A 26,595-nucleotide genomic window follows, 5' to 3' on the forward strand; every position below is an offset into this window, starting at 1 on the left:
CAATCCCCATTACCAGGGTAACTGAAGGCTGTCTGATACCTGGAAAGATCCACACAGTCAAAATCCTCCGGGGGCTTTGGAGGCACCAATAAGTCCTGAGATGAAGCCTGGAAATGCTAACAATGAAGCCCCGGACAGAAATGAAGCTGCGAAGTGCTAATAAGAAACCAACAGCAAACTATCTCCAAAAGTCCTCACTGCTCACACTGGCAATGATGCTGCCCCTTTTTATCCTGCCCTTGGATGAGGTTTAGCAAATTGTCGGCTGCCCGCCTGCCTGTTTTGCCCATGCAGTGAGCGCAAAATCGCACAGGCAACGTAAAATACAGCTTAATTGCCTTTTTAATGGCCTTAACTGGCCTTGTAATTGATGGCGGATGTGGCTCCAACTCCCGCTCATGCTTGCTGACTGAAATATCGCATGAGTGCGCCACGACGCTGGGACGGTCACCCAATGCCACCATGTGCTATTTTACGCTTGAGTGGGTTGGGCGCACGCCCGCCCGCTCAGCAAAAAATTCTGCCCTATGTGAACTGAATTAGATTTTTTATTTCATCATGATCCTGGTTAATTATTCACTGGATTTTAGTAACTGGACATTTTTGTAGATAAAATGTAATTATATTTCAGGCAGTTTTTGAACCAGAGCTTCTTAATCATTGAGAGCCTTAATTGTTTGTTTGATTTGTTGGTTTTTTTTAGTAAGTGGGACATTGAACCATTCCACCCTTCCTTAATGTTTTCTGCACAACCAGCAGGCAGCAGGCAGAAATCTTTCAATTGTGAAGATTTGATTCTTCAGAAAGAATGTCAATGATGACACTCCATTTTAATATTTGCAAAAAATCTTTTAACCTAACCCTTTAGGGAAGTGAAGACATTGAAGTTTTTTCGGCTCATACTTGTTCTTTATCCAGCTAAAGGCCTTGTTTCCATACCTCTGATAAGTTTTTACATTACAATGTTATAATAATTTTTGGAAATTAAATGAAACCAGGGTAGTCTTTGTACTTCATAAAATATTGCTTTGAATGTTTTGAAATTTTGCTTTGGAAGACTCTTAAATCCTATTTTCTTTCCAGCTCCTTCTAATCTCTGCAGGCTATGCATAACATGCGGCATAAAAAGGCATCAGCTGATCTGCTTTGCCAATGGCACACTTTTGCCAGTAGCACACGCACAAGAACAATTCATGGGCACAATTCTTTAGCTAATCCCTTACTGTCTGGGGAGACTTTTGCCCCCATTCAGTACTGTCACCCTGCAGAATCCCAACTATTCTTTGAACTCACTGATGTTCTTAATGATGTGCACCCCAGCTTTCATTCATTATGGCATCTACAGATTCATGCGCCAGAAACTACAGAAGGGAAACAAATCTTGCATGTAGCCAGAGAAGCCCCAAAGTCAATTGTCGGTGTAGTAAAGCAAAATGGTGGTTACAATTTAATTTTGTCAAAATCATTCTAAATTTCAAAAGAAAAATCAAGTGATTTGCACCAGTGCCTGCACTTATATCCATATATAAATCAAACGATGTATCGTAAATGAGATACTGACCCATAGCAGGAAGAGGATAAAAACACCAGCTATAAGGGGAAAAACTGTCAGAAAGGCACTTACCATTTATTTTCTGTACAAATCAAGTACTGAAGACTAGAGGAGGATTATTTGACACCTACACACATGTCTTGTGTGACTTGGTGTGAGATAAGTATTGAAGCTGCATCTTTGCCATGATTGGATTTGAAAGTTCTGCAAACACAGGCTTTTCAAAGTGGACTGCATGTCGCTCTCTCCCAACTACTCCTTGGGATTTTCCTGTCAACGTCATACTTGGGCTGCTGCCACAGGTTTAAACTGTCTGTTGATGTTAAATGATATCCTTTATTATGTCGGCTATTTATTGTTTTTGGCACAGAAGTTGCATAATTGCTGTTAACAGATTTGATTTAAGAACAACTTGAACATTGCTTGCAGTGTTAATGCATTTAATGTACAGCAGTACTGGAGCGTATTTTTATAATTTATGAAATGACTGATGCATATCCTATTTTTATCTAACCATTAATTGAACAAAACTTTGTATTTATTCTGAATTTTGCCTCCATATTCTAATATATAAGCGTATTTGCTTCCCCCACACTTCTTTTTCTGTCACACCATGAAATGGCAGAAATAGCACTGACTGTGATATGTCTGAGTGCACTGGAAGATTGATTAGCCTTCTGTGCTACACAGACTCCCTGCATCCTGTGAACTATAATTCTTCTTGTGCTTTGTTGAGACTCAGTATCCTGCTGTGGTGGTAGAGACCCTGTAGCTTTAGCTGCAGGGCTGAGGCAAGATCCACAGATCAGGCCTCTGTAAAGTACATTGGGAATCAGATGTTAAAATCCTGTACAAATAGAGCATGAGGGAAGGTTCGAAACATATGTTATTAGGTGATACTTAAAATAATTTGAAAATCTTTTTGTAAGCAGTATAATTTTGAGGATATTATCACAGAAGAGTTTCTTTGTTTCTTTTCCCAGCAAATATATTTTATAGCACAAACAGCCTGAAAGGCTCAGTGACATAATGTGTAAATAAATGCTTTATATCTTATCACTTCCTCTTTCACAATATTTTTGTGTTGGGCAGGTAGGTTTCAAAATTCATCAAAGCACTTGTCAAATAAGCACAATAAGTTTCCCTGTCAAGCAGGAAATGAGAATAGATTTTCTTTTGATAGCTGTGACTATGCTGTCTGGGAAAGTACAAACCGAGAAAATATTGAAATTCAGTGAATTATACCAGTGACTTGAAGACCTGGAAGTTACGCTTAAATTTTTCCAGTTTGCCCAGGCTTGTCTTGCCAACTCACACAAACGGTCTTATTAAAGGACAAAGTTTCAATGCTTTTGAAGACTCTTGCTGTGGTGTTTGCATCTAAAACTCCATGTACCCTCTGGAATGTACGGCCCTTTTGATGCACTGTGACCAGGAGTCTTGAGAAAGTGCTGTATTTTTAAAAATTTTACGTGTGTCATTCCTGCTTAATAACAGTATTACACAGTCAGAAGTGAGGTCAATGTTTACAGTCTCTTGCTACTCATGTGCAAGCAAAATTACCACTCCACCTCTGATACATGCCTACATTTGTAATTCACCCTCTGATTATTTGTTGTTTTCAATAATAACTTGCATTTATATAGCACCTTTCATGACCTCAAGGTGCCCTGAAGTGATTCACAGCTACTGAAGTGCTTTTGAAGTGTAGTCACTGTTGTAAGGAAATGCAGCAGCCAATTTTGAAAAGAAGGGGTGGGAAATTTACGGCCTCGGTGTGGCAGGGGCGGGGCCTGAAAATACGGTGAGCCATTCAAAAGTCCACTGGCTTTGGCGGGACTGGAAAATCCCGTCGGCAGGAGGGGCTGCAAAACTCCGCCCAAGACTCTACAAACAGAAATAATATAAATGACCTGATCTGTTCCAGTGATCATGTTTGAGGGATAAATGTTGGCCAGGACGTACACTAGCACCTCTTCAAATGGGACCATAGGCATTTTTGGGTCCACCTGAGCAGACAAACAGGCCCTCAGTTTAACATTTCATCCGAAAGGTGAAGCGCTGTGCAGCTGTATCAACCTAGAGTGCTACCACGGAGCCAAGGCTGACACCTTAGGGACAGAATAGATTTCTATGTGCCTCAAAGTAAGTAAATGGCCCATAGTCAAAGATGAAGTTAGTAATGGAGGACAGGTTTTCTTACAAGCATATGAGAATAATCAAAGGTGCACAAGTAATTATTCTGTTCCACTGTTTTACAATTCCAGTCTTATCGCCACTCTATGACCTTCCTTAATGTCTTGTCTTCCTCTATGACATTCCACAAGACCCTTCTCTTTGATCAAGCTTGGTCACCATTCCTAGTATCTCCTTCTTGGCTACAAGCATCTTTTGATTACGGCTCTGTGCATGGCTATGGGTGTTATTGTTCTATGGCAAGGGAAGTATATAAATGCAAATTGTTGATAAGTTCAGAAAATAAAAGAGGATAAAACAGCTTGTATAATATGTGCATTATTGTTACAATTTTAAAAGCATGAGACACATTCAGGCAAAAGATTTCTCTGGGTACTATGTATAATAGCATTGTTGGGGTTTGCAAACACTCCTTTTCTAAAGTTTATGTATATTCCCTGGTCACATTTCATAGAAAAGCATTTTCTATACATATATTTGCTTGCAATGACTTTCCAAACCTGAAGGCCTGCTCCCTTCTCCTGGTCAGCACAAATTGCACATTTTAGGGGGAATTTTATGGAGGGGTGGATCAAGAGTGTTGGAGTTCATGTTGTGCACAATTGGCTGATTAAAGGGACTCCCTAATAATTAGGTAAATGGATGAGAAAGATGAACGAGTGTGCCTCTCATGTGTGTCTGCCCTCTTCACACAGCGCAATTACTGCCATAACCATAGGTCCCATTCATCCGGTTCTCCTGCAACTACGGGAGCAGAAGCAGAGGATGAGAAGAATGCAGTCTAACAACAGAGGCCTCAAAGCCAGCAGTAGGCAGCGCCAGATGGGGAGGCTGGTCCAGGTGCAGGCATCCAGGGAAGGCATTGGAAAAGAAAAGCACTGTGTGTCAATGCATCCAGAGGGCAAAAACTAAATACCTCCAGATGTCCATGAGGTGATGCCAAAGACGTCTGAGGATGTCCCAGGAGATAGTCACCGAGATATGCCGGATTGCTCATCAAGCTGTGCAGCCATGTGGATTTGGTGGGATCCCGATTCCATTGGCCCTCAAGATTACAACGATGCCAAATTTCAATGCCAACAATGGCTTCCAGAATGTGACAGGTGACATATGTGGCATCTCACAGGCTGCCATACATGGGTGCATAAGGAGGTGAAGTTCCCTCTTCCATCGTGCCAATGATTTCATCAACTTCACCACTGGTGAAGACAGCCAGTGCTAGATCAGCCGCGTTCGGTGTCATCGCTGGGTTTCTTTGAGTGCAAGGTGTCATTGGCTGCACTTGTGTGGCCATTAGAGCTCCCTGGGAACAGCCAGCTTTTTTTTTATTCATTGGTGGGATTTGGTCTTCGCAGGCTAGGCCAGCATTTATTGCCCATCCCCTAGTTTCCCTTGCTGCATTTATAAATCGTAAAGGGTTTCACTTCTTGAGCATACAACTGATGTGAGACCAGAGGAGAAGAATAATGCAGGTCTGTGCTCATTTCCCAGGGGACTGTCATGATCTATAATGCTTGCGCAACTCACAGATCCCAGAGCTTTTGGAAGCCCCAGCCCAGGTTGCTGGATGGATCATCGGTGACAAGGGCTACCCCCTGCGTACATGGCTGATGACACCAATGAGGCACCTCTAGAGCATGGCAGAGGAGCGCTACAGTCAAGCTCATGTGCCCACCAGCCCCACAACTGAGCACGCCATTGGGCTTCTTAAAATGCATTTCCGCTGCCTTGACCAGTCTGGAGAGTCTCTGCAATACTCACCTGAGAGGGTGGTCTGCTGTGCACTACACTACCTAGCGCTGAAACGCAGACAGATCTTGCAAGGGGAAGAGCACTAAGAAAATCAGCACTCCTTAGATGAAGAGGATTTCTTGGAGCATAAGGGGGATCCTATGAATCCAAACGAGCCTTTTATGGAAGACAGGGTCGTGGAGAGATGTGCGAGGGATGCCAGGGTCTACACAAGGTTTGCACAACAATTGATGCATCTGCATGATCATCGCTCCATTGCCAGACTTCCATCGCCATCCTCCCTTGCCAAGTTAACTTTAAACCTGTGTCCTCTATCACCTGGAATAGTACGGTGAGTGAGCAGAGCTTTGTCACACACATTTGCTAGTGAGTCCTGGTACCAAGGATATCTTAAGGGTATGTGGACATCCATGCAACAGCCGGCCTTGCTCAAAGCACCATCATTCAAGTGCTTTGAATGCAACGCTGCACCTGTTGCTGGGAGTAAAGTGGGCCAAAATCCTCTAGCGTGCATAGATGGGGGGCCAGCTGTGCCTGCATTTAAAGCCATGTTCCACAGAATGATCATCACAGAAGTAACAATTCATATGAACATTCAGTAAAGAATGCACAAAAATGCAACTTATCTCTTTCAGGAATAACGTCTGCGTCCCTATCTCCTCTATAGCCATCACACTGTGAGAAACATGGGGTGTGCCAGATCCGTTACACCTGATACTATGAAAGGCCACAACAAATCTCAATAATCATGAACAATTGCTGAAAACGAATTGTATTATGCCTATATTTACAAGTCACCTGTGTCACTTTTGTCCTCATAATTTTCTAAGTTTTCTTTTCCTTCCACTACATCTAGATACCACCTGACATTAGCAGCTGAGGTGGAGACAGTTCGCTCAGTTTCATGCCCCAATGCCTTGGATGACTGTGATGGGCATCCTTTGGAGGCCGGGGCCTTGAGGGCTCCAGCCCACTGCAGTCTCCTGCACTGGTGCAGGAGCATCCACCTCAGCCTCGCCTGCTGGAGCTGTTGGGGTGGTGGATGGGATGAAGAGTCACCGCTAACCCTGGGGCTGCCCTGAGATGAAGGCCCTGTGCCAGCTGACACATGTTCCTCCTCCATCTGGTGCATGAAGGCACCTCGCTGCCTCCCTGAGCAGAAGGGGCTCCTGGAGAGAGGTGTCTTATTCCCTTCTCCCCTTGTCACTGTTGCACTGAGCCCGTGGCTAGACTGATGGAATGTGGGTCAGAGTGCCTATGGTGGTCACCATCCTTTCCATGGATAAAGCCATGTGTTAAAATGTCTGAGATACAGCAGAACTCTGCCATACCCCATACAAAACTATGCATAATCCCAGGCATCTCCACACATTTTCCCCTCGCCTATGCTGCATTTCCAGCAGGCTTCTTATGGCTGTGACCAGAGGCCTGTTATCAGCATGGGACTCATCAAGGGCCAGGTCCCAACAGTCCTCCCATAATGTGGGGACCCAGCTGTCACATCTTCCCTCAGCTGCTGGGATGTGTCCGTGCTGTGCTCATCAGACTGTGCTCCCGAATCTAAATGAGAATCCTCTGTGTGCCCCTGTGGGTGTAACTGTGCTAGTGGAGGTGGATGATGAGGCAGATGATGGTAGATCTTCTGGGGCAGTGGCTGTTTCGTGCCCAGTGGTGGAGCCCTCACACTTCTGCTGTGGCTATGGCCTGGTCTTTGGATGGTGATGACCTGTAGTGGAGAACAAAAAGAATCACATTAGAAATCATTACAGTTTGAGCACTTTACATTTCATCATGTGCATCCTGTGTGCCTGTTTACCACCACCAGGGTAGTTGCCTCGCCATCCTCAGGCCTGGCCGCTCCAGCCTTGCCATCTGCCATGGATTGCAATCCTTCCCCTCCAGCTATCAGCATTGACTCTTCCTCAGCTGGTGTGAGAAGCCTAAAGTTGGGTACTCCTCCTGTGTATTTCCTCTCCTGCAGGTAGTAGGTCTGCTTGTCCTGCATGACTGGGAGACTGGGAAGAGTGTCCTCTGCAGTCACCGTCGCCGGGAAGCAGTCTGGGAAGAGTGTCCCCTGCGGTCACCGTCGCCGGGAAACATTTTGGGAAGAGTGTCCTCTGCAGTCACTGTCGCCAGGAAGCAGCCTGGGACGAGTGTCCTCTGCAGACACCATTGCCGGGAAGCAGTCTGGGAAGAGTGTCCTCTGCAGACACCATTGCCGGGAAGCAGTCTGGGACGAGTGTCCTCTGCAGACACCTTCACCGGGAAGCAGTCTGGGACGAGTGTCCTCTCCAGACACCTTCGCCGGGAAGCAGTCTGGGAAGAGTGTCCTCTGCAGACACCATTGCCGGGAAGCAGTCTGGGAAGAGCGTCCTCTGCAGTCACTGTCACTGTGAAGCAGTCTGGGCAGAGTGTCCTCTGCAGACACCGTCGTCGAGTGAAAAAAACAAAGAGTGACATCACAGGAAAACCGTAAGTTCATTGGTTGGTAAGTAACTGCTAGTTTGAACTACCTATTTTAAGTTGATTTCAGATTAAAGGTGACTACTGGGGCCCAGGATCGGAGGCCTAACACTTCAGCTTCAACTCAGCAGAGAGAGTGAGTTCCAGTTGATTTTAAAAAGTGTATTTTGAATCTCTATTCTAACTTGCTTTCAGATTAAAGGCAAATAGGAGAAATATTTTACAGATTGATAAACTAAAGACCAGTAGGAAATTTAAAAACAAATTGAAAAATGAATTAAATAACATAGAGATGCAGGGCCAGGCAACGTGTTGTAGCTGCATGATGTGGGGGCTGGTGGACCCCATTGTGGTTCCTAATGACCATATCTGTAGCAAATGTTGGTTGCTCGAGGAACTCCGGCTCAGAGTTGATGAGCTGGAGTCTGATCTTTGGACACTGCGACACATCAGGGAGGGGGAGAATTACCTGGGTGCTGCGTTTCAGGAGACAGTCACATCCCTTAGATTAACTACCTTAAATTTGGCCAGTGGTCAGGGACAGGAGGGTGTGACTATGAGTGAGGCAGGTAGAGGGATCCAGGAAGTAGCACTGCAGGAGCCTCAGCCCTTGCCCTTATCCAACAGATTCAAGATTCTTGCTCCCTGTGTGGACGAGAGCGGGGACTGTAGGGAGGACGAGCTAACTGACCATAGCACCATGGTACAGGGAGCCATTCAAGTGGGGGGAGAAAAGAGAAATGTAGTTGTAATCGGGGATAGTATAGTTAGGGCAGTAGATACTGTTCTCTGTAGCCAGCATCAAGAGTCCCGAAGGCTGTGTTGCCTACCTGGTGCCAGGGTTGAGGTTATCTCATTTGGGCTGCAGAGGAACTTGGAGTGGGATGGGAAAGATCCAGTTGCCGTGGTCCACGTAGGTACCAAAGATATAGGTAGAACAAGGGAAGAGGTTCTGCTGAGGGAATAGGAGCAGCTAGGGGCTAAATTAAAAAGCAGAACCAAAAAGGCAATAATCTCCGGATTACTACCTGAGCCACGAGCTAATTGGCACAGGGTCAATAAGTTTAAAGAGGTAAATGCCTGGCTCAAAGATTGGTGTGGGAGAAGGGGGTTCGAATTCATGGGACATTGGCACCGATACTGGGGAAAGAGGGAGCTATTCCCTTCGGATGGGCTCCACTTGAATTATGCTGGGACCAGTGTCCTGGCGAATTGCATAACTAGGGTTGTAGATAGGGCTTTAAACTAAATAGTAGGGGGGAGGGTTCAGTTGCATGGAAATGTAAAAAATCAAAGTTTAAGGAGAGGATAAGAGTGCAGGGTAGTGACGAGGCTGATCGTTACCAAAAAGTGAAAGGAAGGGACAGAGTGTGCGAATGCTATATTGCACCAAAGAATCATATAAGAGTAGGGAAAATTGACAATAGGGCAAACTTAAAGGCTTTGTACCTGAATGCGCGTAGCATTCGGAATAAAACTAATGAGTTAACAGCGCAAATAGAGATAAATAGGTATGATTTGGTGGCAGTTACTGAGATGTGGTTACAGGAGAACAGGTTTGGGAGTTGAATATCCAAGGGTACTCAATGTTTCGGAAGGATAGGCAGGAAGGAAAAGGAGATGGTGTAGCTTTGTGAGTAAAGGAAGAGATCAGTGCTATAGTGAGGAATGATATAGGCACTGAAGAGCAAGACGTAGAGCCAGCCTGGCTAGAAATAAGAAATAGCAAGGGAAAGAAGTCCCTGGTGAGAGTAATCTATAGGTCCCCAAACAGTAGTTCAGCAATAGGGCACAGTATAAACCAGGAAATACTGGGAGCATGTAAGAAAGGCACGGCAATAATCATGGGTAATTTTAATATGCATATAGACTGGACTAATCAAATTGGCAAGAGTAGCCTCGAGGGAGATTTCATAGAGTGTATTAGAGATAGTTTCTTGGAGCAATATGTGTTTGAACCAGCCAGGGAGCAGGCTATTCTGGATTTGGTTTTGTGTAATGAGATGGGATTAATTAATCTCATAGTAAAGGATCCTCTAGGGAAGAGTGATCATAGCATGCTAGAATTTCAAGTTCAGTTTGAGAGCGAGAAACTTGAGTCCCATACTAGTGTTCTTGAGTTAAACAAAGGTAATTACATAGGCATGTGGGCAGATTTGGCCCTCGTGGACTGGGCAGGAAGACTACAGGGTAGGACAGTTGATGAACAGTGGCAGATATTTAAGGAGATATTCAATTCCACCCAAGTAAAATATATCCCAAAGAGGAAGAAAGATGGTAAGAGGGGGGAAAAACATCCATGGATAAGCAAGGAAGTTAAAGATAACATAAAGGCAAAAACTAAGACATCCCAAATTGCAAAGGTCAGTGGTAGGCTGGAAGATTGGTAAACTTTTAAAGATCAACAAAGGGTTACTAAAAAAATAATAAAAAGAGCAAAGGTAAATTATGAAAGAAAACTAGCACAAAATGTAAAAACTGATAGCAAAAGCTTCTACAGGTATATAAAAGGGAAGAGAGTAGCTGAAGTGAATGTTGGTCTCTTGGAGGATGTGACTGGGGAGTTAGTAGTGGGGAACGCAGAAATGGCAGAGACGCTTAATCAATATTTTGCCTCAGTTTTCCCAGTAGTGGAGGACACTAGTACCACCCCAATAGTAACAGGTAGTGCAGAGGGTATAGAGAAGAAGGAACTTAGAACAATCACCATCACTAGAGAAAAAGTACTGAGTAAACTATTGGGATTAAAGGGTGACAAGTCCCCAGGAGCTGATGGCCTACATCCCAGGGACTTAAAGGAAGTGGCGGCAGAGATAGTGGATGCATTGGCTATAATATTCCAAAATTCCCTGGATTCTGGAAAGGTTCCAGTGGATTGGAAAAGTGCTAATATAATGCCCTTATTCAAAAAGAGGGGGAGGCAGAAAGTGGGAAACTATAAGCCAGTTAGTTTAACGTCTGTCATTGGGAAATTGTTGGAATCCATTATTAAGGAAGTAGTAATGGGGCATTTGGAAAGTCAAAATGCAATCCATCAGAGTCAGCACGGTTTTATGAAGAGTAAATCATGTTTGATTAATTTGCTAGAGTTCTTTGAAGATGTGACAAGCAAAGTGGATAATGGGGATCCTGTAGATGTAGTATATCTGGACTTCCAGAAGGCCTTTGATAAGGTGCCGCACAAAAGATTAATACACAAGATAAGATCACATGGAGTTAGGGGTAATATATTAGCTTGGAAAGAGGATTGGCTAACCAACAGAAAGCAGAGAGTCGGGATAAATGAGTCTTTTTCTGGATGGCAAGCTGTAACTAGTGGGATGCCACAGGATTTGGTCCTTGGGCCCCAACTATTTACAATCTATATTAATGACTTGGATTCAGGGATAGAAGGTACTGTAGCTAAATTTGCAGATGGCACCAAAATAGATGGGAAAGTAAGTTGCAATGAAAAAATAAGAAATTTAAAAATGGATATGGACAGGTTAGGTGATTGGGCCAAAATTTGGCAGATGGAGTTTAACGTGGATAAGTGTGAGGTTATCCATTTTGGCTGGAAGAATAAAAAAGCAACTTATTATTTAAATGGAGCGAAACTTCAGAATGCTTCAGTACAGAGGGATCTGGGTGTCCTCGTGCATGAATCGCTGAAAGCTAGTATGTAGGTACAGCAGGTAATAAGGAAGGCAAATGGAATTTTGGGATTTATTGCTAAAGGAATAGAGTATAAAAATAGGGAAGTGTTGTTGCAACTGTACAAGGCATTGGTGAGACCGCACCTGGAGTACTGTGCACAGTTTTGGTCCCCTTACTTGAGGAAGGATGTAATTGCATTGGAGGCGGTTCAGAGGAGGTTCACTAGATTGATTCCAGAGATGCGGCGCTTGTCTTATGAGGAGAGATTGAGCAGTTTAGGCCTATACTCGTTAGAAGGATGAGAGGAGATCTAATTGAGCTATATAAGATGCTAAAGGGGATAGACGAAGTAGACATGGAGTAGATGTTTCCCCTTGTGGGGCATTCTAGAATGAGAGGCCATAGTTTTAGGCTAAGGGGTGGTAGATTTAAATCAGAGATGAGGAGGAATTACTTTTCTCAAAGGGTCGTGAATCTGTGGAATTCACTACCTCAGAGTGCAGTGGATGCCGGGACGCTGAATAAATTTAAGGAGGAGATAGACAGATTTTTAATTAGTAACGGGTTGAAAGGTTATGGGGAGAGGGTGGGAAATTGGAGTTGAGGCCAAAATGAGATCAGCCAGTTGAATGATGGGGCAGGCTCAAGGGGCTAAATTGCCTACTCCTGCCCCTAGCTCTTATGTTCTTATGACAAAGTGCAGAGTTAGTGAAATACCAAGTGACACCTAACCCTCTTGGCTGCATGCATTCCCATCACACACACGCTCTTGCCATTCAAACCTTGCATCCAAATACACGTAAAAGGCAAACTTCCAGATGCTTTGGCCTCAATTGCCATTTAGCACTAAAGCTAATCATGCGTTCATCCTACTGACAAAGCTGCCCACTCACACATATACATTATTGATAACCCCACGAGAGACTCCTGTTGAAGATGTGAAACTGGCATAAAAGAGCACCTACCTTGGCAGATAAGAGCACTGGTCAACCCTTGGTGACCACCTCCTCTGACAACCCTGTCCAGCCGGCCTTGATCAGGCAGGCAGGTGATGTCATCTTCAGGAAAGAGTACCTTCCGCTTTTCCCTGATAACCTGGAGGAGAACCTTCAGGGAGGCATTGCTGAGGTTCGAGGCTGGTCGGCTTCGGTGGTCGGACAACTCTTGAAATAATGACCCACTCTCAAGCACTGGAGTGCCCTGGCAGTGATGCACATCCTCTCTGTTTGAACACGATGATCTTTAATAGCTCGTAGATATATCATTGTCAGCTCATGGTGGGTTTCACCAATGAAAAGGTTCCCCTACCACTAAATTGCACATGTTTTGCATGCAGACTGCTGGCACTTAGAATTTTAATTATAATCATGTGGAAAAAGGCAAAAAAGAGAGAAAGCGGAAGTGGCGCTCAGTTCTGGTTATGAGGTTGGGAATGACATGCTGTTGACAAAATCACGGCCTTTGAGTTGATCATAAAACAGATGTCACAACTGATAAAGTTTGCCGCACCAGGGAACAACAATAATAGGTTGAATATTTGACATTTTATTCAGGGGCTCCAATACCAGCTTCGTGTGACAGCTGTGGCCCATATCACTCATGGTGAAAAAGCTTGTGAGTTTCTAGGTCTTTCTCTTTTTTTATTTGTTCATGGGATGTGTGCGTCGCTGGCTGGGGCAACATTTATTGGCCATCCCTAGTTACCTTGAGAAGGTGTGGTGAGCTGACTTCTTGACCCGCTGCAGTCCATGTGGTGTAGGTACACCCACAGTGCTGTTAGGGAGGGAGTTCCAGGGTTTTGAACCAGCAACAATGAAGGAATGGTGGTATATTTGCAAGTCAGGGCAGTGTGTGGCTTGGAAGGTAACTTGCCGGCGGTGGTGTTCTCATGTGTCTGATTCCCTTGTCCTTCTAGGTGGTAGATGTCATGGGGTTGGAAGGTGCTGTCAAAGGGGCCTTGGTGGGTTGCTGCTGTGCATTTTGTAGATGGTACACACTGCTGCTACTGTTCGTTGGTGGTGGAGGAAGTGAATGTTTGTGGATGTGGCGTCAATCAAGCGGTCTGCTTTGTCCTGGATGGTGTCAAGCTTCTTGAGTGTTGTTGGAGCTGCAAGTATCCAGGCAACTATTCCATTACACTCCTGACTTGTGCCTTGTAGATGGTGGACAGGCTTTGAGGAGTCAGGGGGTGAGTAACTCATCACAGGACCCCTAGACTTTGACCTGCCCTTGTAGCCACAGTATTTATATGGCTAGTCCAGTTCAGTTTCTGGTCAATGGTAACCCCCAGGATGTTGATAGTTGGGGTGTTCAGAGATGGTTTACATGGGCAGGATTTTATGTCCCGTGATTTTGATATTCTTCAGCTCCATGAGGCAGGTACCTGCCTTCAGGGAGCTTTCAGTGCGCACTCCCCTGCTCATGTGCACGCCTTTGCACTTGCTCTCCTCCCGCCCCCACCCTGGCAGTGCTGAGCTTCTCAGTACGTCTTTCATGCTGGCTGGCCGTTAATTGGCCAGCCAGCGCGAAATCGCGGTCAGGGGCCGATCACGGGCGGCGGACTGTTTCCCAGCTGCTCTCAGTCCTGCCAACCCGACAACCCAAAAATCCTGCCCCATAACTTTATATACATATCTCGTTATTTGGTGTTCCATGGTGAATTAACCTCTGGTGGAAAAGGCCCTATTTCTGTTAGCTGTCCTGCTGAGTATTCCTTCCCTGCTCTAGTTGATTTTCCCAATGGTCTCTCTCACTGCTCCTCATATAATTAGCGGAAATCAGGAGCTTCCCCACCACCACCACTCTCCCTCCTCATCTCACACTGCACTAATAGTGGCTAGGTAGCTTCTGCTGACTGGCTGCTGAAGGAGACTTGCTCTTTTTGATTGTTTCCTGCTTCTGGCTCTCTGCTGGCCAGCTGTTGGTTGGTTGTGGCTGGCTGGCTATTGATGGCTGAGTAGCTTCTGGTATTAGCAGCTGGTGATGGCTGGTTACTTTCTGGTGGTTGCTGGCTTCTTGCAGCTGGCTAACCTCTGTAGATGGGTGGGTGGCATTTCAGCCTGACTGACCTACCAGTTTGTGTCACTCAGCTACTTCCTGAATACATTCACAAAGCCATCAGTGGAACTTGTTTTTTCTGCATTTTAATAGTAGGGTGTGTTTCTGCACATCATAATGCAGTGCACATATTGTGAAAAAAATGTCTAATCTGAAATGTTGGAATTCACCAAATATTCAAAATTACATGATGTACTATTCTGTGAGGAGATCTGCCTGTAGCGTATCAAATGCACATTAGTGTGCCCCTAACCTTATTCACTCTGTCATCTTTAGATTCAGAAGCCTCTTTTGTTTTATGCTTTATTTTATTTGTTGCCCACATTGGGTCCTCTTTCTGGACTCAGCTTTTGAGTTCAACTATTTCAGATCAGAATCAATGCTCTAATTTTTCTTCCGGACTGCCTTTTGGGAATGATTTTGCTATTGTCATTTACACCTCCTCTAGATCCATCTTTTTTTGTCCCATTATTTTTAGTCATTTAATCACTAATACGCCTTATCACAGATGTTCTTTCCGGCCCCCTTCCCTCCTTTCCCTGTCTATGTATTTGCTTAAAAGCTGTTACATCTCTAACTCTTTCCATTTCTGCTGTAAGGTTTTCAGCAAAGCCTTTGACAAGGTCCCACATGGGAGACTTTTAAAGAAGGCAAAGGCACATGGGATACAGGGTAATTTGATAAGGTGGATTCAAAATTGGCTTAGTTGTAGGAGGCAGAGGGTGATGACAGAAGGATGCTTTAGTGACTGGAAGCCATTGTCCCGTGGCGTACCACAGGGATCTGTGCTCGGTCCCCTATTATTTGTCATTTATATAAATGACATAGATGACTATGTAGGGGGTAGGATTAGTAAGTTTGCGGATGACACAAAGATAGTCCGGGTGGTTAACAGTGAGGTTGAGTGTCTTGGGCTACGGGAAGATATAAATGGGATGGTCAAATGGGCAGATAAGTGGCAGATGGAATTTAACCCTGGAAAGTATGAGGTGATACACTTTGGAAGGAGTAATTTGACGAGGAAGTATTCAATGAACGGCAAGACACTAGGAAATTCTGAGGAACAAAGAGACCATGGCGTGTGTGTCCATAGATCTCTGAAGGCAGAGGGGCAAGTTAGTGGGGTGATGAAAAAGGCATATGGGACACTTGCCTTTATCAATCGAGGCATAGATTACAAAAGTAGGAAGGTTATGTTGGAGTTGTATAGAACCTTGGTGATGCCACAGCTGGAGTACTGTGTGCAGTTCTGGTCGCCACATTATAGGAACAATGTGATTGCACTGGAGTGGGTGCAGAGGAGATTCACCAGGATGTTGCCTGGGATGAAACATTTAAGTTATGAAGAGAGATTGGATAGACTTGGGTTGTTTTCGTTGGAGCAGAGAAGACTGAGGGGCGACCTGATCGAGGTGTACAAGATTATGAGGGGCATGGACAGGGTGCATAGGGAGCAGCTGTTCCCCTTAGTTGAAGGGTCAGTCACAAGGGGGCATAAGTTCAAGGTGAGGGGCTGGAGGTTTAGGGAGGATGTGAGGAAAAACTTTTTTACCTCGAGGGTGGTGACAGTCTGGAATGTGCTGCCTGGGAGGGTGGTGGAGGCGGGTTGCCTCACATCCTTTAAAAAGTACCTGGATGAGCACTTGGCACGTCATAACATTCAAGGCTATGGGCCAAGTGCTGTTAAATGGGATTAGGTAGGTAGGTCAGGTGTTTCTCACGTGTCGGTGCAGACTCGATGGGCCAAAGGGCCTCTTCTGCACTGTGATTCTGTGATTCTGTGATTCTGTGAAGGTCATTGACCTGAAATATTACCTCTGTTTCTCTCTTCTCAGATCCTGCCTGACTGAACATTTCCAGTATTTTCTGTTTTTAGTTTTGATTTCCCGCAATCGCAGTATTTTGCTTCTGTGTTGATATCCATCCTTTGCTTCACCTTGTTTTCATTGGAATATGTCTACTTTGCACTCTCTATGATGTTCTTCACCAAAACATTCCATCTATCCTCTGAAATCCTCTCTTCTAACAATGTATTCTAGTCTAGCTCCGTTTGTTCTCCCTTTATCCCCTTAAGATCCACCTTCCTAGGTCTATTTTGTTTTTCTCCTTCTCTGTTATAAGCTTGGCCTTAACCCCAACCTATTTCTAGCAATACTATCCTCTGATTGTTACATGGTATCAGCTTTAGTACTTTCCTTCCTTATTTGGTTTCTTGAGCTATTTGAGATGTGTATATGTCTGGCACCAGATCTAGAAATAATTTCACATATTTTGTTTCTATTATTGGCTTCTCACTGCATTGGCTGAGGCTGGGCAAGAAGTTATGGTGAGGGGGAGGGGGGGTGGTCCTTTGGCGGAGATCCCCCTGTGCCCATTAGAGCACACCTCCACTTTGTCATACCCCGCTTTAACCCTACCCCCATCCCCCGGCCTCTCAAATGTGGGCTCACATCCCCTTCACCCCGCCTCATTGGGGTCAGCCAGTCAGGCCCTGCCAATACCCAGGACTTACCTTGAAGTCTGGCTTATAACTTCCTCTTATCTGGGAACTGCCTGCCATCACAGGAGTGGCTGCTGCTTGAATCTGGCACTCGTGGCAATACTGAGCTGCCAGCCAATCAGACTAGTTGGTAGCTCTCGAAGGCAGGACTTCCTCCCCAAATAGGAGCAGAAGTGGGTACATCCCTTCCATCATAAGGTCAGAAGTGGGGTTGTTTGCTGGTGATTGCACAATGTTTAGCACCATTCACGACTCCTCAGATACTGACGCAGTCCATGTCCAAAAGCAGCAAGAACTGGACAATATCCAGGCTTGTGCTGACAAGTGGCAAATAACATTCATGCCACACAAGTGCCAGGCAATGACTATCTCCAACAAGAGAGAACCTAACCATTGCCCCTTGGCATTCAATGGCATTGCCATCACTGAATCCCCAACTATCAATATCCTGGCGGATTACCATTGACCAGAAATTGAACTGGACGAGCCATATAAATACCGTGGCTACAAGAGCAGGTCAGAGACTAGGAATCCTGCAACAACTAACTCATGTCCTGACTCCCCAAAGTCTGTCCACCATCTACAAGGCACAAGTCAGGTGTGATGGAATACTCTCCACTTGCCAAGATAAATGCAGCTCCAATAACACTCAAGAAGCTTGACACCGTCCAAGACAAAGCAGCCCACTTGATTGGCACCCCATCCACAAACTCCCTCCACCACCAACGCACAGTGGCAGCAGAAACTCACCAAGTCTCCTTAGACAGTGCCTTTCAACCCATGACCGCTACCATCTAGAAGGACAAGGGCAGCAGATGGATGGGAACACCACCACCAGGAAGTTCCCCTCCAAGCCATTCACCATCCTGACTTGGGAAAATCTCGCTGTTCTTTCACTGCCACTGGGTCAAAACCCTGGAACTCCCTCCCTAACAACACTGTGGGTGTACCTACACCACATGCCCATATCTCATAAAAGAATAAAAACAGTCTCATGTTCAAACAAATAATGCTACTTCCAGTGTAAAATGGCTGCTGGACATTTGATTTTTTGGTGGGCGAGCTCACTATTGACATTTTATTCAGGAGGCATTCAGCATCTCTTAAAATCCAGCCCACGTGTACTTGGACTGTATTTGAGACCTTGGGCGGGATCGCTTGGTCCAGTTAGCGGCAGGTGTCATTGTGGGTGGTCGGGGGAGGTGGGGGGGGAACACAATATGGCGAGAAGGCCAAAAATTGGTTTCACGCCGTCATGAAATTAGTTTGCGATCGTCCGCTTCACCCATCAATGGAGGGCTATGATTCGCACTGCTACACATCAGGAAACTAATTTTAATACTTTAGCATGTCATTATAAGCCCTGCTCACCGGAATCATCCTCATCGTCAAATTTACCACCCACATCGGTGTGACTTTAGAACAGTGTGCTTCACGACTGTCTTTAAAATGACCTTTATTTTTATTCATTCATGGGATGTGGGCATCGCTGGCTGGGAAAGCATTTATTTCCCATCCCCAATTGCCCTTGTTCAGAGGGCATTTAAGAGTCAACCACATTGCTCTGGGCCTGGATTCACATGTAGGTAGACCAGGTAAGGACGGCAGATTTCCTTCCCCAAAGGACATTATTGAACCAGCTGGGTTTTTATGACAAGTGACAATGGTTTCATGGCCATCATTAGACTTTTAATTCCAGGTTTTTACTGAATTCAAATTCCACCATCTGCCATGGTGGGATTCGAACCCGGGTCCCCAGTCTGGTGACAATGCCACTACACAACCACCTCCTCTGACAAGCTGATCTCTGAGGTGAGTGCACACAACCTTGTGCAGTGCTTGCGAGCGTTGCATGTAGGACGTCAAGGAAGAGGTGCAGCGCATTCGGTGGGGGGGGGCGGAGGGGCACAAGAAGTCACTTTTTCCCAGCTGACTTTCAGTGCAGTGCTGGGGCAAGGGCTCCAGCTTGGGTCAGGTCGGGGTGGGGTGTGGGACAAGTCATCAAAGATTGAAGGAAGTACACAAGCACATGCCGGGTGGGTGGGGGGAGGGGAGTGGTGAAGGAAGCGGCCACACACTTGGGAAAGCTTGTCAAAAGTGAGCATCCTTCTGCAGCTGAGACCATTCAGCTGCAGCTCCATTCAGCTTGACATGCTTGGAGTTGGGCCTTTGAAGCTTTTTTGCCCACTCAAGCAATGCAAAAGAAGAAAGTGCCACCAAATGCTTCAGAATTTTTCACCCCTTGGGCGCGGACCGCAAATTAATGTGCATTTCAGGAGGCAGCAGAGCAATTGGCCGACTGGGCAAGTTGTACAATCCCCTTGTGAAAGGTGGTCATGGCGCAGTCACTGGTGGAGCTGCTCACAGCCCCTTGCACTGTCTTTATTAAGGTTTGGACCAATATCCCTCATGGTTCAAGCTAACAGCGCAGCCTTGCAGTGTGGCTTAGGAGAATGCCTGCGCCTGAGCTGAGAGCACAGCATGCAGTCCAATGGCCGAAACTGCTGCTATTCAGTCAAATGGGTTGGGATGGGGCTTCGGACAGCCTAGAGCACACTACACACTGACCATCCAAGTGGCGGGCAACACTTTCCTGTATGCATGAAGGGACCTTCAGACTAACCAAGTAATGTTCTTAGGAGACATACGCTAACCTATGAGCTTCCCTCTTTGACCTTACAGGAGAACATTAGGATCATGGAGTCTGGTGATTTAGCGGTATGCCTCCTGTTTACAGGGAGCAGAGAAAAAGAAGAAGAGAATGGTGGAGTCGCCTGGCTCAGCAAAGGGAGGAGCACCCTCTCAGGATGAAGGGGCGGCAGGGCATGCTACACACACAGCTGAAGATCCACAGAGAGCTGACACTCGTAGGCACTTCACTAGACCCAGGGTCTATAGATAGTGCCTGTCATCCCTGTAGATGACTGAGAACCAGTATTGTCGAAGTGTTGCATACCTAGGGAACTGGTCAGTCACATATGCAACCAGCTGCAGGATTTGGCACCATGGGGACATAGAGGGCATCCAATGCCAGGGGCCGTGAAAGTGACCACGGCGCTCAAGTTTTATGCCGATGGCTCCTTCCAGGGCTCCACAGGTGACTTGTGCAGGATCTCGCAAGCCTCCACGCACAAGTGTAACCAGGAGGTCACGGATGCCATCTTCGTGAAGGCACAGTACTTTGCATTTTGTCTGGGATCAGGAAAGCCAGGAAGCAAAAGTGCTGGGATTTGCGCAGTCCACCAAGGGTGTCGTGGATCATTGTAGCTTGCTGCGTGCTACACAATCTAGTGCTGCAATGCAGGGAAGACCTGGCTGAAGAGGAGATGAAAGAGCTGCACTACTCCTCCGATGAGGAGGATGTTGAAGGGGATGATGGTGATGTGGTACATTTGTGCGAGTTGAGAGTGATGAGGAGAGTGACTTACCCTGGTGGAAAGGAACTGCCTTCAAACAGAAACAATTCTGGTCACCCAGGTTTCCAAAACACAACTTGTGGGCTTTCAACATTTGCGGAAAAGGTCTTGACCTGCCAGAGTTCTTTGGAAAGGTAAGGTATCCTTTTAGAGAGGTCAGGAACCCCTTTTGGAGAGGTTAGTGAGCCCTTTCAGACAGGTCAGGTACCTTATGGAAGAGATCAGGTAACCCTTTGAGATTGTTAGCAATAGACATGAATGAAATAAAAAGTGGATAAGGTTTGTGGAACTGTCAAGCTATCAAGTCATTTAAATCCTCCGCTCTTTAAATTTTGGGAATAAACAGCCTGTAGTTGAAAAAAGTAATTGCCTGCAATTTCATAGATGTTTGTTAACATACACCTGAATACTATCATTATAGTATTATTTCTGCTTGACTGCTTCCACAGCCTATCATTGTGCATAATCGTCCCAGATTTGTACTAAGTGAGGTAGCATGTGGGAAAAAGGGCGTTTTACCCACTAGCTACAAGGCAGCCTTTCATGTTGTATCATCCCAATCCTGCCTCATTAATCATGCATTCCTGGGAAACACACTGTTTTGCCTCTGATTTTGCCCACCTTGCCATCACCTTGCTGCTTCCTCACCCTGTAGGTCTCCATAGGAAAGGTGGCGGATGCCATGGAAACCCTGGTCCAGCAGAATGTGGAGATGCATGCAGACCTGCACTCCATCACGGTAGCCATGGGTGAGTTCCTGCAGTGGCAACGTGAGAGGGAAATGGGGCACATCGATGTCCCTCCAGGTGCGCCTTCCCCTCAAGGAGCCAAACTGGGGCCCTCAGGCACCTGAAGGGAGGAGGAGCGGCAGCGGGAAATCCCTAGGCCATCCACTCAGGAATCTCAGAGGCTGTCCTCTTCCTCCCCTTTGCCTGTGACCCCTTCAACCACATCCTTTGTCACCGCAGAGGGAGCAGCTGGCCCACAGGAGGACAACCAAAGCAAGCCGGGGCCCTCAAGGCCTCGACTCTCCGGAGGAGCCATGCCGGAGTCATCAGATGCAACAGGGCCAACCATTGCACAAGCTGCCTCCACCCCTGCTGCGGATGTCAGGGCAGCACCTAAAAGAAGTAGTAGGCCTAGAAATGTTAAGAAATTCTGGTTGCGAGTAGTTGCACAGGTGAATACATCTTGTCACTTTATAATCTGAAAATATATTCATTTTCAATGGGTAATGTGTAATGGTGTCTTTCAGCTTCATTTACAGGCTTCGCAAGTTCTCTCCCTGCATCCCACTGCCCTCCACCACCCTCCCACTAGCAGTTCAGCTGTAGGCAGCTGGCCCACAAGTGATTCTGGAGGGAGAAGTGTGTGTGTGTGTGGCAGGGTCTTTCAGAGCCTCATGCAAGCTCTCTCCCACACATGCAGATCCTCCCTGTATCACACTCATCTCACTGTCCTGAGCATTTTCAATGCTGCCTGCTGGGGTTCTCTTTCAGTTGTCCATCTGAGTTGACCTGTATCTCTGCCTACCCACTGATCACACTCCCATGTAGCACATGTTCCCGCCCAACACGAAGCTCCTTTCACTTTTGATTTTACTGGTGAAGATGGTACTGGTGAAGTATGTTTTAGCTCCCCTGTCCTTTCCCCTCCCCCAGTCACCCATGTGCTTTCCCCCATCACCGTTGGCCCCCCCTGGCATCACCTTCCACCTCCCTACTGTCACCTATCAGCCAGAACTCTTGTTTTCCGAGATGTCCAGGTAAACGTGCATGTTCCCTACCTTCCTGAGCGTCCCACTCCCATCCGCATTGATCTGGCCAACTCCTTCCTTCCTATCCCCAGGGTCCATGCCTGTTTCCGAGTCCCCACCAACCACCCTCGCCACCCCTTCTATGGCTACCGTCGCACCCTCACCCTCCCAGCTCCCTCTGGCCCCTCTCGTACTCACCAGTCCCTCCTGCCACACCCACCCTCACTTCGCTCCCCGGGAGTCAGTCATCGACTCCACAGACTCCTCCTTTGCACGTTCACCTGGCCATCACCCCTCCCTTACTCCTTCCTCCACCCTTATTCCTTCCTCCTGCAAACCCTTCCTCCCCCTGGACTTCGTCCTCTCCCTGAATTCCTGCCTTCCTCTGAACTCCTTCCTCCACCCGAAGTCCATCCACACTCTGAAATCCTTCCTCCCCCTGTGTACTCCTCCATCCACCCTGACTCCTTCCTCCCCTGTACTCCTTCCTCCACCTGAAGTCCTTCCCCCCTCCAAAATTCTTCCCCCGTCCGAATACCCCTTACACCTCCCTCCCCCCTCACACCTACGTCCCCAGGTGCCACATTCTCCCCCATTACACCCTCCTTCCCCATACTCCCTCCTCCTCGTACCCCCACCCCCTTCTCAACCTCACCTGACCCTGACACCTTTCTTCCCCCCATCCCAACTTCACCCGCCCCTGACACCTTCCTTTTCCCCACCCAACCTCACCTCCCTCCTCGTCCTCCCAACCTCGTCCCCCCACCACCCACCCCTCACTGGTACACCTTCCTCTCTCAGTCAAACCTAGACTTTCCTCTCCTAACCCCCCCGGTACACCTTCCTCTTCCACTCACAGCTGGACATTCCTCTCCACCCCCTTGATGACCATCCATAGCAGAACATGGCCAAGACACTGATGCCCCGAAGCAGACCTTTAATGGTGATTTTCCACCTTCTGTGAGCTGCTTCGCGGAAGAGCCATGTCCATATAAATCCACCCAGCATGTGATGCATGTGTTCGTCCAGGGTCCCGTTGCTGTTGGGCTCCAGTATCTTCTGCTCCTCGAATGTCCACAATGTGAACAAGGCCCTGACGGTAAGTCCTGACTTCTGCACGTCACAATTGCCAAGACAAGTTCTGCACCAGTGAGTTTGCCCGCTAACGTGGGCAGTAAATTTGATGTGGGGGGATGATTCCGGTGAGCAGGCTTATAATGATATGCAGATGTATTAAAATTAAGTTTCTGATGTCCGGCGGCAGGAAAGGCGGCCCGCCATTGAATGGCAGAGTGTTAATCGCAAACTGATTTCATAACATTGTGAAACCGATTTTTGGTCTTCCCACCATATTGTTCAATCACGCCAGTCATAATGCCTGACTCCAACGGCACGGAAAATTCCGTCCATTGTCCAGTGAGGGTCTGTAAATTCACAGATTGATTGACAGCTCCAAGTGGTTATAAAAGGATTAGCTGTCATTGTGAATCAATGAATATAATTGCTTGTTTTATAAGGGATTAAGTACTTGAAGAAATTTAAATGAATTGAATGGGCTTTTATCATGACAAGTGGATTTTTAATATTGTAAAGTGTATAATAGATACATAGAAGTTTATTTTATTTCATCTCCGCATGGCTCCTGAGGTCTGCCCATGGTGGATACTTGGTAAGTTGGCATGGAGGGTGTAAGAGCAAATGCTGGTGGATGACAGGGCATGGGTTGGCACTAAGTTGGAATAGAAGCTATAAAGGGCCATTGGGGGTGGGTATAGGGGCATACATTGGCATAGGGAGTATAAAAGACAATGGGGTGGGTACAGGGCATAAGGTGGCATGGAGGCTGTAAGGGGCCAAGGGGGATGAGAGGCATAGGTTGGCATGGAGGGTATGAGGGGCTGTGGGGTGGATAGAGGGACATTGGTAGGCATAGGTTGTATGAGGGGCATTTAGAGGGGCATAGATTAGCATGGAGGGTATGGGGGCCACGGGGGTAAGAGGAGCATGGGTTAGCATGAAGGGTATGAGGGGCTATGAGGGATGTGTGGGGGCATGAGTTGGTATGGATGGGGCATGGGGAATGTGTGGGGGTGATGGGACATGAGCTAGAAGGCTATTTATTGTTTTATTGTTTTTATTACAACTGGAACAAAATCCCTTTCAAAACGATTGCCTTGGCTCCTGGCAGCCCCTGTGGCTTACCCCCTGTAATGTTTCCGAGGGCAACTCCAGTTAGCACCTACCCCTCATGATGAAAATCAGACTACTTGTGGCGCTTTCTCCCAAGTTGGGTTTGTGGAGTTGGGAAATTTCCTGATTCTGTTACCCAATTTGGGAGTGAAAATTCAGGCCTGAGACTGTGAACAGCCTGGTTTAACCTGAGACTGTAGCCAGGGAGGCAGAGAGAGTCAATGGCAAGGGAATGGAGTTTGTGGCAGGGTTTACAGACAATCGCTTTAGTCTTCCTAGCGTTTAGCTGGCAAAAATGACAGTTCATCCCAGGCTGGACAACAGAAAAGCAGACTGATGGCACAGGGGTAGTGGAAGAATCAATAGAAAGAAACCGCGGTGCAATCGTTATACGAATGGAAACTGATTCATTGTTGATGATGGGAGCAGCATTTAGGTGAGAAGGAGGAAATGGCTAAGCTTAGAATCTTTGGAATCTCCTTACATGATGGAGCTGATGGGGAGGAAACCATTGATGGAGATGCTCTGGGTGTAAGTGAAACCAAGCAAAAGCACTCCTGACCTGAACAATCGGAAAGAGAGAGAGAGAGAGAGAGAGACATTTGAGGGCATATATGTCAAGGTCTGGTCATAAGCTGCAGAGAAAACAAGTTGCAATAAGAGGGATACCGCACCGTAGTCACAGTCACAGTGAATGTCAATCAAGATAAATGCAAATTAGCTTCTGGGGAAGTATGAACATGAATGCCTGTTGGTATAGGATTCAGTCTCAGATTTTCAAGCTGGAGCTCAGTGCCTCTGTGCTGGATCTATCAGGCTGCTGTTCGTTTAGGAGTTAGTGATGCAATATGAAAGTACCTACCGTGCAATATTTAAATATAGGTGTGTTAAGCTTCCATCACCTCCTGACTGATGTGTTCATTTCATTTGGCACAGCTGATTCATTAATTTATAATCCTGTTTAACTTCAATAGATAGCGACTTGTTGTGGAGGAGGGGCTTGTTTGTTTGGTGTTCAAGTCTGGCTAACCCACACAGCAAAGCATGAGGACTGGTGCTGTAGAGCCTTCTGTCCATTTTACTTCATATTCTCAAATTGGATGGCAAGGTGACAATTCAGGAACTGAATAAAGCAAATAGAGGAAAATCTGGGAGAGCTTAACTTCTCCTGTGCAATTTTTAGAGGGCTGAACAGTAAATGTGGCAAATAGAAACTTGCTGATAAATCCACATGTTATTTTAACAGCCTCTAAAAGCAGAACAAGATCACTTTGTTTTAAACTGTCTTCAGAGCAGTTCCATGTTTGTTTATTTATCGCCCTATCATTTAGAATTTAATATTCTCTCACTTTCCTAAGGTGACTCTGCACCATCCCAGCTGCAAGGCACTGGGACTTCTGAGAGCGTGACCCTGAGGGTAAATGACTGGCCCAACATTTAACCCCCGATAGCAGAGTAGAGGTTTTGAACTAGCCTGTCGGCAAAATTGCAAACGGGAACCATGCAGTTTCCTTCTTCTCCATGACTCTGCTCATTAGCACTGCCCTTGAACAGCTGAAGTTTCCTTTGTTGGATAAATATAATCACTATGTGCATTCAAATCTCACCAACATGATTTCAGGCCAAATAAGTCATTGTGGTTTTGAGATGAATTAATAATTATTCGTGTGAGCCTTTCACCGAAAGTTCCAGAAATGTTCATACCAGACGTAATCAAATAGTCACAATAGAAAATACAGTTACCCGCAACATTTCACCCTTCACTGTGTTAAGATACATATGCATATATATGATTATTTGGTGCTCTGGAGTAACCAACATATTAAGTAAACCAGCATAAATACTGTTGCTGTTTTAAAATTAAACAGAATGACAACACTTTATATTATCTTTCAATCTTCTTTGCAAACAAAATGGGATTTTTCTGTGCTGTGGAGAGCTGGATGACACGGTTCTAATTACCTTGCTATCACAGGAGTCTGCGAAGATCTTTGTTTGGGTGTGAGCAATTACTAGTCTTCCCGATTTGTTATTTTATTTATGTTGTTCCTGATGTCCTTCATTAGGTGCTCCCCTG

Source organism: Cetorhinus maximus, chromosome 5 (genome assembly GCF_964194155.1).
Source record: "Cetorhinus maximus chromosome 5, sCetMax3.hap1.1, whole genome shotgun sequence".
NCBI classification, from domain to species: Eukaryota; Metazoa; Chordata; class Chondrichthyes; order Lamniformes; family Cetorhinidae; genus Cetorhinus; species Cetorhinus maximus.